The sequence below is a fragment of the Cervus canadensis genome, chromosome 15, assembly GCF_019320065.1.
Source record: "Cervus canadensis isolate Bull #8, Minnesota chromosome 15, ASM1932006v1, whole genome shotgun sequence".
NCBI classification, from domain to species: Eukaryota; Metazoa; Chordata; class Mammalia; order Artiodactyla; family Cervidae; genus Cervus; species Cervus canadensis.
In genome coordinates this window covers 39,759,700-39,776,087 of record NC_057400.1, presented here as the reverse complement: position 1 = coordinate 39,776,087, position 16,388 = coordinate 39,759,700, and the positions used below count along the sequence as shown (strand labels likewise).

The window sequence follows — 16,388 nt, the reverse complement described above, 5'->3', positions numbered from 1 at the left end:
TTAAAAGATTACCATTAAAATAAATAGGATTGGAGAAGCAGAGGAACCTTTTAGAAGGCTCTTGCAGTATTTCCAATAAGAACTGATTTAGTATTATTATACTAAGATGATGGTGGGAATAGAGAGAAAATATTTAGGAATTAATTAGCAGAAAATAATAATTTGTGGTTTAAAATCTCAGGCTTAGTTATCTCTATAAAATCCCTCTATTATAAAAATCTGGGAATTCCCTGGTGGCTCAGATGGTATAGTGTCTGCCTATAATGCAGGAGACCCAGGTTCAATCCCTGGGTTGGGAAGATCCCCTGGAGAAGGAAATGGCAACCCACTCCAGTACTCTTGCCTGGAAAATCTTATGAACAGAGGAGCCTGGTAAGCTACAGTTCATGGGGCTGCAAAGAGTCGGACACGACTGAGCGACTTCATTTTCATTCTATACTTTCTTTTCATTATAAAAATCTAGCTAGTCACATGACTATTGGAATTAAGTTGTGGAGCAAGTCTGGTAACATATGAACTTATATGTTGGATAAACCTGTTGGTTCCCAATCTGAATGAATGTAACTTTAGGAATTTTAGTTAAAAAAATTCATTCTATATCTATATCTATACATCTATAGAGAGGAGGAGAGAGAGGGGACAGTGAGGAGGAGAAGTGAGATAGAGGGGAGAGAGGGAGAGATGCAAAGTTAACTATATGGTTGCGTACCTGAGTTTGATTGTGAAACATGAATGGTCATACTAGGGACATTCTATATTTAGTCTTGAATTCAGAGGCTACAGTGAGAACACTGATTTTAAAATTTCGATAAAGAATACATTAAGTCATAAAAGCATTTTATGAACATGATACCCAAATGCTTTTTTAATATATCATCTTTATGGATGTATAATTCATATATCATATAATTCACCCATTTAAAATATGTAATTCTGTTTTAAGTGTATTCACAGGGTTGTCCCACCATTATCATAGTCAACTAAAACATTTTCATCATCCCCCAGAAGAAACCCAGTACCCATTAACAGTCACTTCCCATTTTTCCTCAGCATTCCCATGGCCCAAGGCAACTATGAATCTACTTTCTGTCTTTATGGATTTACCTTTCCAGGGAATTTCATATAAATGGAATCACACAATATATGGTCCTTTATGACTGGTTTCTTTCACTTAGGATAACATTTTCAAGCTTTTTCCATGTTGTAGCATGTATCAATACTTCATTCTCTGGTCCAATCACTTTATGGCAAATAGATGGGTAAACAATGCAAACAGTGACAGACTTTATCTTCTTGAATTCCAAAATCACTGCAGATGGTGACTGGAGCCATGAAATTAAAAGACGCTTTATCCTTGGAAGAAAAGCTATGACCAACCTAGACAGCATATTAAAAAGCAGAGACATTACTTTCCCAACAAAGGTCTGTCTAGTCAAAACTATGGGTTTTCCAGTAGTCATGTATGGATGTGAGAATTGAACCATAAAGAAGGCTGAGCGCTGAAGAATTGATGCTTTTGAACTGTGGTGTTGGAGAAGACTCTTGAGAGTCTCTTGGACTGCAAGGATATCCAACCAGTCCATCCTAAAGGAAATCAGTCCTGAATATTCATTGGAAGGACTGATGCTGAAACTGAAGCTCAAATACTTTGGCCACCTGATGCGAAGAATTGACTCCTTAGACCCTGATGCTGGGAAAGATTGAGAGCAGGAGGAGAAGGGGACAACAGAGGATGAGATGGTTGGATGGTGTTGTCAACTCAGTGGACATGAATTTGAGCAAGCTCCGGGTGTTGGTGATGGACAGGGGAGCCTGGTGTGCTGCAGTCCATGGGGTTGCAAAGAGTCGGACATGACTGAGCGACTGGACTGAATATTTCATTGCATACATATACCATATTTTATTTATCAGTTTATAGTCATTTGGATTATTTCCACATTTTGTACAAAGTTTTATGTGGACATAATATTTTAATTTCTCTGGTGTGTATAATTAGGAAAGAAATTGCTGGGTCCTCTGGTAACTCCCAAATATTCTAAACTTTTGAACATTTGAAGTGGAATATTCATATGAGCATTTAAAGTGCAGACAGTTTTGTAGTTTAAATAGGTATATATGGTTCTGTCATTGTACTACATTTATTTTAGTAATCAGTGAGTTATTTGTGTGTGTGTGTTAGTCACTCAGTCATGTCCAACTCTTTTCGACCCAATGGATGGTAGCCCACCAAGCTACCCTGTCCATGGAATTCTCCAAGTAAGAATATGTAGTGGGTTGCATTGCCCTCTCCAGGGGATCTTTCTGACCCAGGAATTGAACCTGCATCTCTTCTGTCTCCTGCATTGTAGTCAGATTCTTTACCCACTGAGCCATGGGGGAAGCCCAAACTATTTATAAAGGAGATACTTAAAATTTTTTTTATCACTTTAATGTTCGTTTTTATTTATTTTTTTTAATGTTCGTTTTTAGAATGATCATATTAGTTGAGTTGGTACTTTGTTTTACTTTGTAGAAATAAGAAATTGGCTTATACTTGTATTTATTTTATCATTATATTTAACAGTTAAATGATATTTTCATATATTTTTTACTGGTCATGTTTGGGATATATATTTGGTGTTGTTTAGTTGCTACATTGTGTCTGATTCTTTTGTGGCCCCATGGACTGTAACCCGCCATGCCCCTCTGTCTATAGGACTTCCCAGGCAGGAATACTGGAGTAAGTTGCCATTTCCTTCTCCAGAGGATCTTCCCGACCCAAGGATCCATCCTGCATCTCCTGATTGACAGGTGGATTCTTTACCACTGAGCCACCTGGGAGGCCTAGGATGTATACTCAGAGCCTTTTATTATGAATAAATAGTTAAATTCTCTCTGAGCAATATTATGAAGGGGCTTGAATCTTCCAAATGAAAAATTAGGAGTATTATTATGTAAATATATTGGCCTGTCAGTATATTAAGAAATGGACAAATTGTATGCAGTTCAGAATAATAAAAAATTAAGAGGAAAATAGAAGAATTATATTTGGAAGGATGTTAGTGCCTAATTTGACTAAGTTTTGTAGCTAAGAGAATGGTGTAGGGAATTATTGTAATGACTTGTGAACTTTTACAGATCATCAAAGTCATAAAGGAGAAAACTTAATCTTTAAATTACCTAATAAAGAGAGTTATAATCTAAAGAAAATTAATCTTTTAAATAATGAATATTTAAAAGTTATGCATTATCTTCTCAGGAAAAAGCAGTTTACTATTTTGCTTATATAAAAACTAACCTGAAAATGTCACTGTTATCTAAAAAAACTTTACAGTATCACAAACACAATATTAAACTTCAAGAAATACACGGCTAATTTGGAGTGAGCGTTTATTTGCACAATTACAACATGAGGACAAACCAGCAAGTGAGCAGGCTGACGCTGGTCAGCACAGTTTATTGCTGGTTTAAGATGATTCAGATTATCCTTGTACTTTGAGGAGTTTCTTATTTGAAAGTCTTTTTGGAACAGTCTTAGGTCTCTTAACTTGGAAAGATAGGTATTAATCTACCCTTCTATTGCTCTCAGAAATCCAAATAAAAGTGATTATCCCTCTTAAAAAAAACTTTATTGTATTATTTAAAACTAAAGTAATGATAACATGCTTTTGAGAGGCAGATTGACAGGGTATACTCTAGTATACTTCTTTGCCATCTATTCAGGTTTACCTGTGAAAGAAATCTGCTTGAAAATGAAAATGCTCTTGACATTTTCAACTTATTTTTACTCACATTGAATTTATGAAAGAGTACTGACTTTTAATGAGCTGTTCTCTCACTCTTATGTATTTAGTTTGAAGAAAATAAAGATATTTGCCTCTGAATTTTAGCTAAACACTTAAGAACAAAATACCTAGCAGGAAGTGTGCTAAGCATTCTCTTTACAATAGCTCTTTGATGTAAGTGTAATTAATCCATTTTACTGATTCAGAAACTAAGACTCAACAGACATACTGGCTATGTGTTGATTAATATAGTGAATTCATAAAGCAAATAGAGAGTAGTAAAAAGTCTGTGTAATTAACAACTTCCTGGGTAGAAGCTAAAGCGCTCTGTACTTCAAAGATGGGAAGTTGTAGTCTAGGATTAGTCAGATATAGCTTTATACAGCTTTATAGATAAAGTGATTCTTGGGCCTATATTTGAAGGAATGTAGTATTTAGATTGTTGGAAGAGAAAACAGAATATGTAAATAACAAGAGTAAAGATGAGCAAAGAAGACAACACAACATTTGTTAGAAAGTTTTCTGCCCATCTCAGTTGCAAGTAACAGTAACCCACACAAACGCAATTAAAAGGATACCTGTTTGGAAGCCCACAGAGAAATCTCAGGTAGTATAGCACAATCAAAAAGACAGTCTAAGGAAAAGGACCTGAGATTGGCTACACTCTTATCTCCCCTCTCTCAGGACCACTCAGCAATCTGTACATCTATTCTTTCAACGTTGTTTCCAACCCATGTTTCTTTAGCTTGTATATCTTTAGGGCCGCAGCCTTTATGATCTACCACTCAACAACAGCTTCCCTTCCTTCTATTAGTTAAGACATACGTTAGGGAGAGTCTGATTAGATCATAGCATCTTTCAGAGGCATCTAACACATAGATTTCCTGTCAGCCATTATCTCCTTGGTTCTTGTCTGGTTTAGACAGCCTTGACCACAGGAGTGGGGTCATAGGATCCTCTGTTGAGCATCAGGATGACCTCAATAGCAAGAAATCCTGTCTGGTAATTAGATGGTTTGTGTAGAGGAAGCATGAGGGAAGCACAGGGAGATCAGAGTGGGGCATGGACCTCCTAATTCCTGGGTGGGGATGAAGAGTAGAATTTTACCTTCAGGAAAATTGTCATCGTATAAAAATTACTTGAAGGCAAAGATCTTTTTTTCTTCCTGATTATTTAGTCTATCAGTGATGTTATATCTCTCCAAAATCTTAAGCTTCCCCACTCTCTCCCTGCCCACCGCTCTCATAACCCTAGCTCTTCTTTCCCACTGCTGCTGCTGCTGCTGCTAAGTCGCTTCAGTCATGTCCAACTCTGTGAGACCCCATAGACGGCAGCCCACCAGGCTCCTCTGTCCCTGGGATTCTCCAGGCAAGAACACTGGAGTGGGTTGCCATTTCCTTCTCCAATTCATGAAAGTGAAAAGTGAAGTCGCTCAGTTGTGCCCGACTCTTCGAGACCCCATGGACTGCAGCCTACCAGGCTCCTCTGTCCATGAGATTTTCCAGGCAAGAGTACTGGAGTGGGGTGCCATTGCCTTCTCCGCTTTTTTCCCACTACTTCTTCATTAATCTGATCATAAAGATGAGGAGGAATTGGACAAAAGTCTTCTGCTATCTTGAGGTTAAGAGAAAACAACAACAATGCATGTCCTATTGTCTAACACAGGTTGAAGACTTAGACGTTTTATGTGGTATGTGAGAATGTAGATTTAAAATTTTTTCTTCCATATTTTTAACATATTTTCTGAACTTAGTAAAGTTAGCAGTTATATTCTTATTTACTAGAATAAAATTTGCAGTCATTTAGATTTGGATTAAATTACGGTGAGAATAGTGTGAAATGAAAATCTTAAAATGAAAATTATTAGATGGTGAACTCTTACAAGGGAAAGATTATGAGTTATTCATTTTTATATTCTAGCAACTATACATTATATAATTTTGAAGTAGATGATCAATAGTAGTTGTTAAATGAATTAGCAGTAGACAAGCTATAAGAGGCAGCAAATGATGAATCCTTCATGTAAAATAATTTTTCCTTGAAATTTTACTAGGATTCTCAAATTTCTCATTGTCTTTTGTATTAATTTTTAATGTATTTCTTCTTTGATTAATATTTATATATAGTTTTGGATACTCATCTCTTTCTCCTGCTTTACTGCAATATGAGATACTATCATGTGATCTCTGTAGATATTAAAATTTACAAGTATAGATGAAACATAAATATAATCCCTAGTGAATAATTAAACATATATAAATATATGGGCTTCCCTGATGGCTCAGCAGGTAAATAATCCTCCTGCAATGCAGGAGACATAGGAGATATGGGTTCTATCCCTGGGTTGGCACAATCCACTGGAGAAAGAAATGGCAACCCTCTCCTGTATTCTTGCCTTGGAAATCCCATGAACAGAGGAGCCTGGTATGCTACAGTTCATGCGGTCACAAGGAGTCGGACATGACTGAGAACATGACACATCCTGTGTATAATAAAACAACTGTAAATCTGTGCTTAGAATTGGACTTTAGACTGGCAGTTTATTTTAAGAAGCATTTTACTTTTTTGTACTAAATATTTTTATAGTTCCCTGAATATGTGTAGCTTTTAATATAGCTTTACCTAATCATTAACAAAAGAAAGAATACATGTGGTATCTTTCCACTGCATATCTAACTTATTCTCCTATATGACTGTTTGCTCATCCACATATGTGGGCCCTCAAAAGACCACTTCATTTCCTGAGTCTATACCATCTTTCAATACTTGGTATCACTGTGACAGTCACATAGCTCCATTTCTTGTAAGTAAGAATCTGTTTAATTTAGCTTTGATTAGATTTCTGCCATTGCTTCAACCTATTAGACTATAAAATCTTGAGATAGACTACTTAACCTAATTAACTTCTTTGTTATATACCAAACACCTAGCGTCCTTCGTGGTTTAATACGTACTGTCTATAAAGGTTGAACATAGGATGTTTTCATAAATGGTTAAACTTTATATAATTAATGTCATGTCACATAGGTTCTGGGTAAAAGAACTTTGATCTATTCTTAATTAGCTGAGTATGCAGAGTAGAAGACTGGTATTTAGGTGACATCCCAAGGGCCCAGTAATACAGTGTCCCATATTTCTTTGTCATCAACTGGTAAAGTAAGAATATATGTTCCTAGGTCCTAAAGGAATTCTAAGAATTTTGTATAACTACTCTCACTTTAATGGGCTGTTTACCAAAAGCAGGGATTCTGCTAGTGTAGTAGTACGCACACAAGCATACACTATAGTGTATATATAGTGATAATCATTCCCATGTAGCAGCTAGTATGACTAGGGATTATAAAATCCTTCTGTGCTTGCCTGTAAAAGCCATCCTTTACTGGGAAGCCAAATAGATCTCTGTTTTTCAAGCTTCTTTGACAATGACCCAGAGTATTTCATTTTTATAACCCTGTCTGTGGATTTCATGACCCTCTAGATGGGTTATGACCCACAGTTTTGAAAATATGGCTGCAGCTGGAACTAAAGAATTCGGTAAATAGAAATGACTTGAATTTTAGGATTGGTAGCCAGTGTTTCCTATGTATTATTTATCTTTTCTCCTCCCACTGGGGTAGTGGGTTCTTCTGAAATTCTGATATAAGTTCTAGTATAAAGAGTAGTGATTCACCAAGTCTTTAGCATCTTTTCCAACTCTTGAAAGACCCTACCTGTACAGAGTGTCATCATTGTCAGTGGAGGGGCAAAGGCAAACCCACGCAAAGAAATCCTGTATCTACTGTTATTCTATGAAGCCACTGTTTTGTTTTGTTTTTTTTTCTGTTAAATACTGTATGTCCAGCTAAACACATTGAGAACTTTTAGCAGGCATATGTGTATGTCCTCTTCTGCTAATAATAACTGAACCTACAAATGTTGCAGATAGAACAATAGTCTTGTGAATTGTGTTAAGGATATTTTAATGGAGACATTTAAGAAGTAATGTAAGATGTAACAAGAGAGTTATTTGAGTTTACCTTCTAAGTGAATAGTTCAAGTTTTTAAGTGAATAGTTTATGAATAGCTCAGCTCCACTTTAAGTAATCTCAGTGATTTTAATGATGTTGCCAGTATTTTGATAATATGCTCTGTAAAGAAACCATGATAGCATAATAATAGTTTTAGTTTCTTCAAGGAGGTAACTGCTGACCCAAATAACTTCTTGCCCACCAACCTTTCTATAGAAAACTCTAATGAGGTAATACCTGCCCTAAAGCTGCCAGCTTATGCTTTAAAAGTTTTAACAGCTGTAGTTACTCAATATGAAGTAGGCTACCTTACTAACCTAGATTTCAGTGTCTGAGGGAAGAGTATCACTTAGACAAATGCTGTACAACAGGAGTTTCTATAATGAAAGTGTGCTATCTGCTGAGCACTTGAAATAACTAGTGTGACTTAAATTTTATTTAGTTTTAATTAATGTAATATTAGTTATCTGCGTGTGGTTGGCTGAGTGAGTGAGTGAAAGTTGCTCAGTTGTGTCTGACTCTTTGTGACCCCATGGACTGTAGCCCACCAGGCTATTCTGTCCATGGAATTCTTCAAGCAAGAATACAGGAGTGAGTTGCCATTTCCTTCTCTAGGGGACCTTCCTGACCCAGGGATCAAACCCTGGCCTCCTGCATTGTAGACAGATTCTTTACCAGCTGAGCCACCAGGGAAGCCCTCAGTTTATGTGTGTGTGTATATACACACACACATATACACATATATACTCTGTATTGTAATCAGATTCAAGGCCTTATAGACAATTCTGTGCCATAATTAAATACACAATTTTAAGAGCCATCCCAATCACAAAGGCACTAAAATTTTTATATATCTGGGATATACCTAATTACTTTTCTTTTACGACTCAGAAGTATCTGGCCATTACCAGTGCTCAAATGAACAAATTTCAATTTAAATATATTTGAGTCTTCATCTGTCAACCAGTTATTCTGAGTAAGGAAGGGATAAATTGTTTTCTGTACATTTTTAGTCATTTTTGAAAACAATTTATAAAGCCTGCAAGGAACATATACTTTTGTCTTGAATAGGATACAATAGAAACTTGAAGTCAGACTTCTCAAATAGGCTTTTCCTTAACTACATAAGCTAGAAGAGCTTGTAGCTCTGGTCTACACAGCTAGTGACTTCCAAACTATTGTATGACATCCTATTTTCTACATTTTGCCTTAGATATTTAAAACCCAGAAAAGAGGGGGACATTTTAAAAAGAATTTTCCATTTCCCTTGAAATAGACTTAACCTGTGAAAATTTATCTTACACCTATAAAAATCCCTTAAATTGAGTCAGAATTAATCCACAATTTAGAATGGTTTTTAGTGATTTTAAATACCTATTTCCTTTTAAAGTTTTCTTTCTGTGAAGGAGCACCAGATAATTCAAGTATAATTATTGTGATTGACTAATGGCTACTATATTGGACTGTGGTAATATAGTAGCCACAGTGGTTAGCTAATGACTACTATATTGGACCGTGCAGATTTAGACATTGCTTTTGAGACATTGGTCTTTGGTTTATCAAAATTGCTTGTCTATTTAAATGATGTCCATAAAAATTGGAATGAAATGGAAAGACTTGATTTTTTTAATCAAGTTAAAAGATATAACCACATACAGAAGAACTATTTAAGGTGGTTTTAGATGTTATAATTTGACTGTATATCCCTAGTGGACCAAAATTACTGTGGTTTCAGTGACCATATTCTTATATTAGTTTTGATATTGTTATCCTGAGGCTATTGCTTGTATGTCATAAGTCAAATGAGTAATTCTGTGTTGCATGCTGAAAGTGTCCAGGACTGAGATTTTGGTACAAGAACCAAAGAGTTTAAGTACATGAAAAGCATGGAATGCTGATGTAAAAATTGTTAAGGTACAATAAAATCTTATAGTCCTAAGTTTAAATTGAAAGTATTAACAAAGTATTCTTTGTTGTAAAAGAATGAAATACAATTAAAACTTTTTTTTTCCTATCTTCCAGGCCTGTAACTTAACTTCATATACTCACGAGAACTGAAATCGTTGTTGAGGCTTATACTCTTCCATTTTCACTCCCCACAGTTATGTACATATTCTTGATCCCTTATAATGTCTAATCCCTTATTTTTTTCAAATTTTTTGACCCTCTTTACCCATTTCTTTCACTCCTCCACACCCATTACCTCTGGAAACCACCAGTCTATTTTCTGTATCTATGAACTTGGTTTTGTTTTGTTTTTGAGATTTCACATGTAAGAGAGACCATATAGTATTTGTCTTTCTTTGACTTATTTCACTTAGCCTAATGCCCTCAAGATTTATGCATGGTGTTACAAATGTCCAGATTTCATTTTTCTTATGGCCAAATAGCAGTCCATTATATATTTATATATTACAATATTTCTTTATACATTCTTCTGTCAGTGGACACTTAGGATTTTCCCATATCTTGGTTATTTTAAATAGTGCTACAATGAACATGGGAGTTCATATGTCTTTTCAAGTTAGTGTTTCCTTTTTCTTAGGATAAGGACTCAGAAATAGGATTTCTAGATCATATGGTACTTCTATTTTTAAGTTTTTGAGGAACTTCCATAGTGTTTTCCATAGTGATTGCTCCAATTTACATTACAACCAGCAGTCCATATCCTTGCCAACACTTATTATTTCTTGCCTTTTTGATAATAGCCATTCAAACAGATATAATTTAACATCACATTATAGTTTTGATTTGCATTTCCCTGATGATTAATGATGTTGAGCATCTTTTCATCTAACTGTTGGTCATCTGTGTCTTTGGAAAAATGTTTGTTTAGATCTTATGCCCACTTTTTATTTGGACTTTTTCTTTTTTTCTATTGAATGCTGAGTTCTTTATATAATGTGAATTTTAGCTCCTTATCAGATATATGACTTGCAAATATTTTCTCCCATTTAGTATATTCCTATTTTATTTTGTTGAAGGTTTCCATTGTTGTACAGAAGGGCAGTTAGTTTGAGGTAATCCGACCTATTTTGGCTTTTGTTCCTTTTGCTTTTGGTATCAGATTTAAAATTCATCAAGGCCAGTGTTAAGGAGGTTACTGCCTCTGTTTTCTTCTAGGAGATTTATGGTTTCAGATTTTATATTCAAGTCTTTAATCCATTTTGGGTAAATTTTTTGTGCATGGTATAATATCATTGTCCACTTTCATTCTTTTGGACGTGGCTGTCTAGTTTTCCCAGCACCATACTTTGAAGAGTGTCTTTCCCCATTTTATATTCTTGGCTCCATTGTTATAAATTCATCAACCATAGGGTGTGTGGGTTTATTACCAGGTCAGTTCTGTTCCATTGGTCAGTGTGTCTTTTTTTTGCCAATACCATGTTGTTTTAATTACTGTAGCTTTGTAATAAAGTTTGAAATCAAGTAGCATGATGCCTCCAACTTTTTTATTCTTTCCCAAGATTGCTAGTGGCTATTCAGAGTCTTTTGTGTTCCATTTTACAGTTGTTTCTTCTATTCTGTGAAAATTGGAATTTTGATAGGGGTTATATTTAATCTGTAGCTTGCTTTGGTTAGTAGGGACATTTTAATGATATTAATTCTTCCAATCCATGAGCACAGAGTATTTTCTCATTTTTGTGTGTGTGTTTTTTAATGTCTTTCTGTAATGTCTTATAGTTTTAGTGTACAGGTCTTTCATTTCCTTGGTTAAATTTATTCATAGGTATTTTATGCTTTTCAATACACTTGTATGCTTCCTTAAATTTCTTTTTTCAATAGTTTGTTATTAGTTATACACAACAGATTTTTGTGTATTATCATATCCTGCAACTTCACTGAATTGATTTATTAGTTCTAACAGTTTTTTTTTATTGATTGATTTTTGACTGTCCTGGGTCTTCATTGCTGTGCAAGGGCTTTCTCTCATTGAGGTGTGAGGGTTTCTTATTGTGGTGGCTTTTCTTGTTGTCTAGCATGGGCTCTTGGTGCTGTGGCTTCAGTTGTTTAGGCTTGTGGGCTCCAGAACACGGGCTCAATTGCCACTTGGCATGTGGGATCTTCCTGGACCAGGGATGGAACTGATGTCTCTTGCATTGCAAGGCAGATTCTTAACCACCTGACCACCAGAGAAGCCCTTGTTTGTTTTCGATGGAATCTTTAAATTTTTCTCATGTAGTATTGTATCATCTGCAAATACTAAACAGTTTTATATCTTCCTTTTCAATTTGGATTCCTTTTACTTTTTTCCTTATCTTATTGCTGTGGCAAGGACTGAATAAAAGTGGTAAGACTGGGCATCCTTATGTTCTTGATCTTAGAGGAAACGCTTTTAGCTTTTCACCATTGAGTATGATATTAGCTGTGGGCTTGTTAATATGGTCTTTGTTATGTTCTTTCCATACCCATTTTGATGAATTTTTTATCATAAATGGATACTGAATTTTGTCAATGCTTTTTCTGCATTAATTGATATGATCATATGACTTTTATCTTTCATTCTGTTACTGTGCTGTATCACATTGACTGATTTGCTGATATTCAGCCAGCCTTGCATTCCTGGAATAAAGCCATTTGCTCATGGTGTATGATTCATCTAATGTATTTTAAATTCATTTTGCTGATGTTTTGTTCAGGATTTTCATATCTGTGTTCATTAGAGTTATTGATTTATAATTTGCTTTTCTTGTGATCCTTGTCTGCTTTTGGTTTCAAGGTAATGCTGGCCTTGGAAAATGAGTTTACAAGAGTTCATTCTTCTGTTGTTTGGAAGATTTTGAGAAGGTTTGAGGTTAATTCTTCTTTGAATGTTTTGTAGAATTCACCAGTAAAGCTCTCTGGCACTGGGCTTTTGCTTTTTGGAAGGGTTTTGATTGATTACTCATTCAGTTTCCTTGCTAGCAATTGGTCTGTTCAGATTTTCTGTTTTATCATAAATCAATCTTGGAAGGTTGCATATTTATAGGAATTTATTCATTTCTTCTAGACTGGTTGTTCAATTTGTTGTTTCATTCTTGTTGTAATCTCTTGTAGTCGCTTATATTTCTATGGTGTTAGTTGTAGTGTCTCTTTCATTTCTTCTTATTTGTTTGAATCTTCTTTTTTTCTTCTTCGTCCGTCTAGCTAAAGGGAATGACCATTTTGTTTATCTTGTGTTTTGGCCACATGCACAGCTTGTGAGGTCTTAGTTCTTTGACCAGGGATCGAACCCTGGCACCTGCAGTGGAAATACAGAGTCCTCAGCACTGGGCTGCCAAGGAATTCCCATTCAGTGTATCTTCTTTAAGGAAACAACTTTTTGATTCATCTTTCTCTTGTCTATTTACTCTCTATTTCATTTATTTCTACTGTAATCTTTTCTCCTTCCTTCTACTAACTTTGGGCTTTGTTTGTTCTTATTATGGTTCCATCAGGTGTAAAATTTGGTTGTTTATTTGAGACTTGTTTATTGAAGCAAGCATTTATTACTGTGAATTTCTCTTTTAGAACCAGTTTTGCTGCATTTCATAAATTTTGGTATGTTATATTTTCATTTTCCTTTGTCTTAGGATATTTTTTATTTCTCTTTTGATGCACTGGTTGGTTGGTAGTGTATTTTTTTATCTCATATCTGTGAATTTTCAAGTTTTCCTGGTGTTTTCGTGGTTGGAAAAGTTATACAATATGATTTCAGTCTTCTTAAATTTATTAAGACTTATTTTGTGGTCTAATATGTGATCTATCTTGGAGAATGTTGCATGTACGTTTATTAAGAATATGTATACTGTTGCTTTTGGATGAATGTTCTATAAATATTTGTTAACCCACCTGGTTTAATGTGTCATTTAAGGGCTGTGTTTCCTTATTACTTTTCTGCATCAATGATCTATCCAATGATGTAAGTGATATTAAAGTCCCTTACTAGACTGAGCCATGTTCCTGAAGATACTGGTGCTCTGGAGCATAGCTAAGAGAAAATTCAAAGATGGAGACTGCATCCCTGGTTAGTGTTCCAGCACTCTCCTAGATGTGTGTGTTAAATTGGATGCCTGGCCTTCAGGCTGAGTTTTTACTTTTATTTATCTATTTTTTAAATAACTTATCTAATTCTTTATTTTCAGTTGCACTGCATCTTCATTGTTGCACACAGGCTTTCTCTAGTTGTAGCAAGCGAGGGCTACTCTTTGTTGCAGTGCGTGGGCTTATTGCAGTGGCTTCTCTTGTTGCAGAGCACAGGCTCTAGCTGCATGGGCTTCATTAGTTGAGGCATGCAGACTGTAGGGCTCAGGGGCTTCAGTAGTTGTGTCATTCAAGCTCAGTAGTCATGGCTCAGAAGCCCCTAGAGCTTGTGGGCTCAGAAGTAGTGGCACACAGGCTTAGTTGCTCCATGTCATGTGGAATCCTGGACCAGGGATTCAACCCGTGTCCCCTGCATTGGCAGGTGGATTCTTAACTACTGTACCACTAGGGAAGTTCTGCGTTTTTAATATAAGCAGGAAAGCCTCCTTCATTTTTTAAGTCTGGAAACCATAGACTGTCTCTTAGCTGGGCCCTGGGGTTCAAGCACATGACCTCTTTGAGAGGGCTTTCCCAGGTCTCTATAGTCTTGTGGGTCTCAAGATAGGAACAGCAATGGTTTTCAAAGTTTGATTTTTTTTTTTTAGGGATTAATCTCTGAAGTGTGTGAGATGCCCAATGTGGGTTTCAAAACCTCAGCTGCTCAAGAATAAACTCCAGGTTTTGAGTTCCTTCTCTATTATGGCTTGCTGCACCACTAGTAGGGTTTATGGTGGGATTGCATCCCAGCCTCTTGCACCCACTCTGATATGGTTTTCTTGTGTGCCCATTGTGTAGTAATCATTCACCCAGGCCATGGGGCTTATTTGACAGGAAATTCTTGTATATAAAGCTGTAGACTTACTGTGTCTGAGGGAGGAGGTGAGTTTGGGATTTTCTTATGTCACCATTTTGAACTGAGACTTCTGTTTAACATTTTGAAAAGATTTATAATCTCTTGCAATAACAAGCCTGTAAAAATCTCTTTAAAAAATTTAACTGTCATTAATACTAGCACATTGTAAATCATTCACGTGGTTAAAAAACTGTATAGAGAAAAAGAATTCTCCCATCCTAGATTATAATTCCCTAGTTGCTTTCAGTTCAGTTCAGTCATTCAGTTGTGTCAGACTCTTTGTAACCCCATGGACTGCAGCACACCAGGCTTCCCATCCTTCACCAACTCCTGGAGCTTGCTCAAATTCATGTGCATCGAGTCCATGATTTATACAACCATCTCATCCTCTGTTGTCCCCTTCTCTTCTTGCTCTCAATCTTTTCTAGCATCAGGGTCTTTTCAAATGAGTCAGTTCTTCACATCAGGTAGCCAAAATATTGGAGCTTCAGCTTTAGCATCAGTCCTTCCAATGAATATTCCAGACTGATTTCCTTTAGGATGGACTGTTTTGATCTCCCTGCTCTCCTAGGGACACTCAAGAGTCTTCTCCAACACCACAATTCAAAAGCACCAATTCTTTGGTGCTCAGCTTTCTTTATGGTTAAACTCTCACATCTATGCATGACTACTGGAAAAACCATAGTTTTGACTAGATGGACATTTGTCGGTCAAGTAATGTCTCTGCTTTTTAGTATGCTGTCTAGATTTGTTATAGCTTTTCGTCCAAGGAGCAAGCGTCTTTTAATTTCATGGCTGCAGTCACCATCTGCAGTGATTTTGGAGCCCAAGAAAATAAAGTCTGTCACTGTTTCCATTGTTTCCCCATCTGTATGCATGGAGTGATGGGATTAGATGCCATGATCTGTTTTCTGAATGTTGAGTTCTAAGCCAGCTTTTTCACTGTCCTCTTTCACTTTCATCAAGAGGCTTTTCAGTTCCTCTTTGCTTTCTGCCATAAGGGTGGTGTCATATGCATATCTGAGGTTATTGATATTTCTCCCTGAAATTTTGATTCCTGCTTGTGCTTCATGCAGCCTGGCATTTCACACGATGTACTCTGCGTATAAGTTAAATAAGCAAGGTGGCAATATATATCCTTGATGTACTTCTTCCCCATTTGGAACCAGCCTGTTCTTCCATGTCCAATTCTAACTGTTGCTTATTGACCTGCATACAGACTTCTTAGGAGGGAAGTAAGGTGGGTAAGCAAGGAAGTAAGGTATTCCCCTCTCTTTAAGAATTTTCCACGGTTTGTTGTGATCCACACTTTCAAAGGCTTTAGCATAGTCAATGAAGCAGAAGTAGATTTTTTTGGAATTCTCTTGCTTTTTTGATGATCCAGCAGATGTTGGCAATTTGATCTCTGGTTCCTCTGCCTTTTCTAAGTTCAGTTTGAACATCTGGAAGTTCTCGGTTCACGTACTGTTGAAGCCTGGCTTGGAGAATTTGACCTTTACTTAACTAGCATGTGAGATGAGTGCAACTGTGCAGTAGTTTGAACATTCTTTGGCACTGCCTTTCTTTGTTATTGGACTTTTCTAGTCCTGTGGTCACTGCTGAATTTTCCAAATTTGCTGGCTTATTGAGTGTAGTGCTTTAACAGCATCATCTTTTAGAATCTGAAGTAACTTGCTGAAATTCCATCACCTCCACTAGCTTTGTTTGTAGTGATGCTTCCTA

General features: G+C 36.2%; 1 protein-coding gene and 1 non-coding gene across 17 annotated transcripts in view; both read left to right on the top strand.

Annotated features, from left to right (window-relative positions):
* The window catches only part of BAZ2B (bromodomain adjacent to zinc finger domain 2B), a 399,660-nt gene that overhangs the window by 216,177 nt on the left and 167,095 nt on the right, over positions 1-16,388 (top strand). The gene's annotated exons all lie outside the window — the stretch shown is intronic.
* TRNAY-AUA lies at positions 228-299 on the top strand. The gene has a single exon. It is a non-coding gene; the product is annotated as a tRNA-Tyr (tRNA).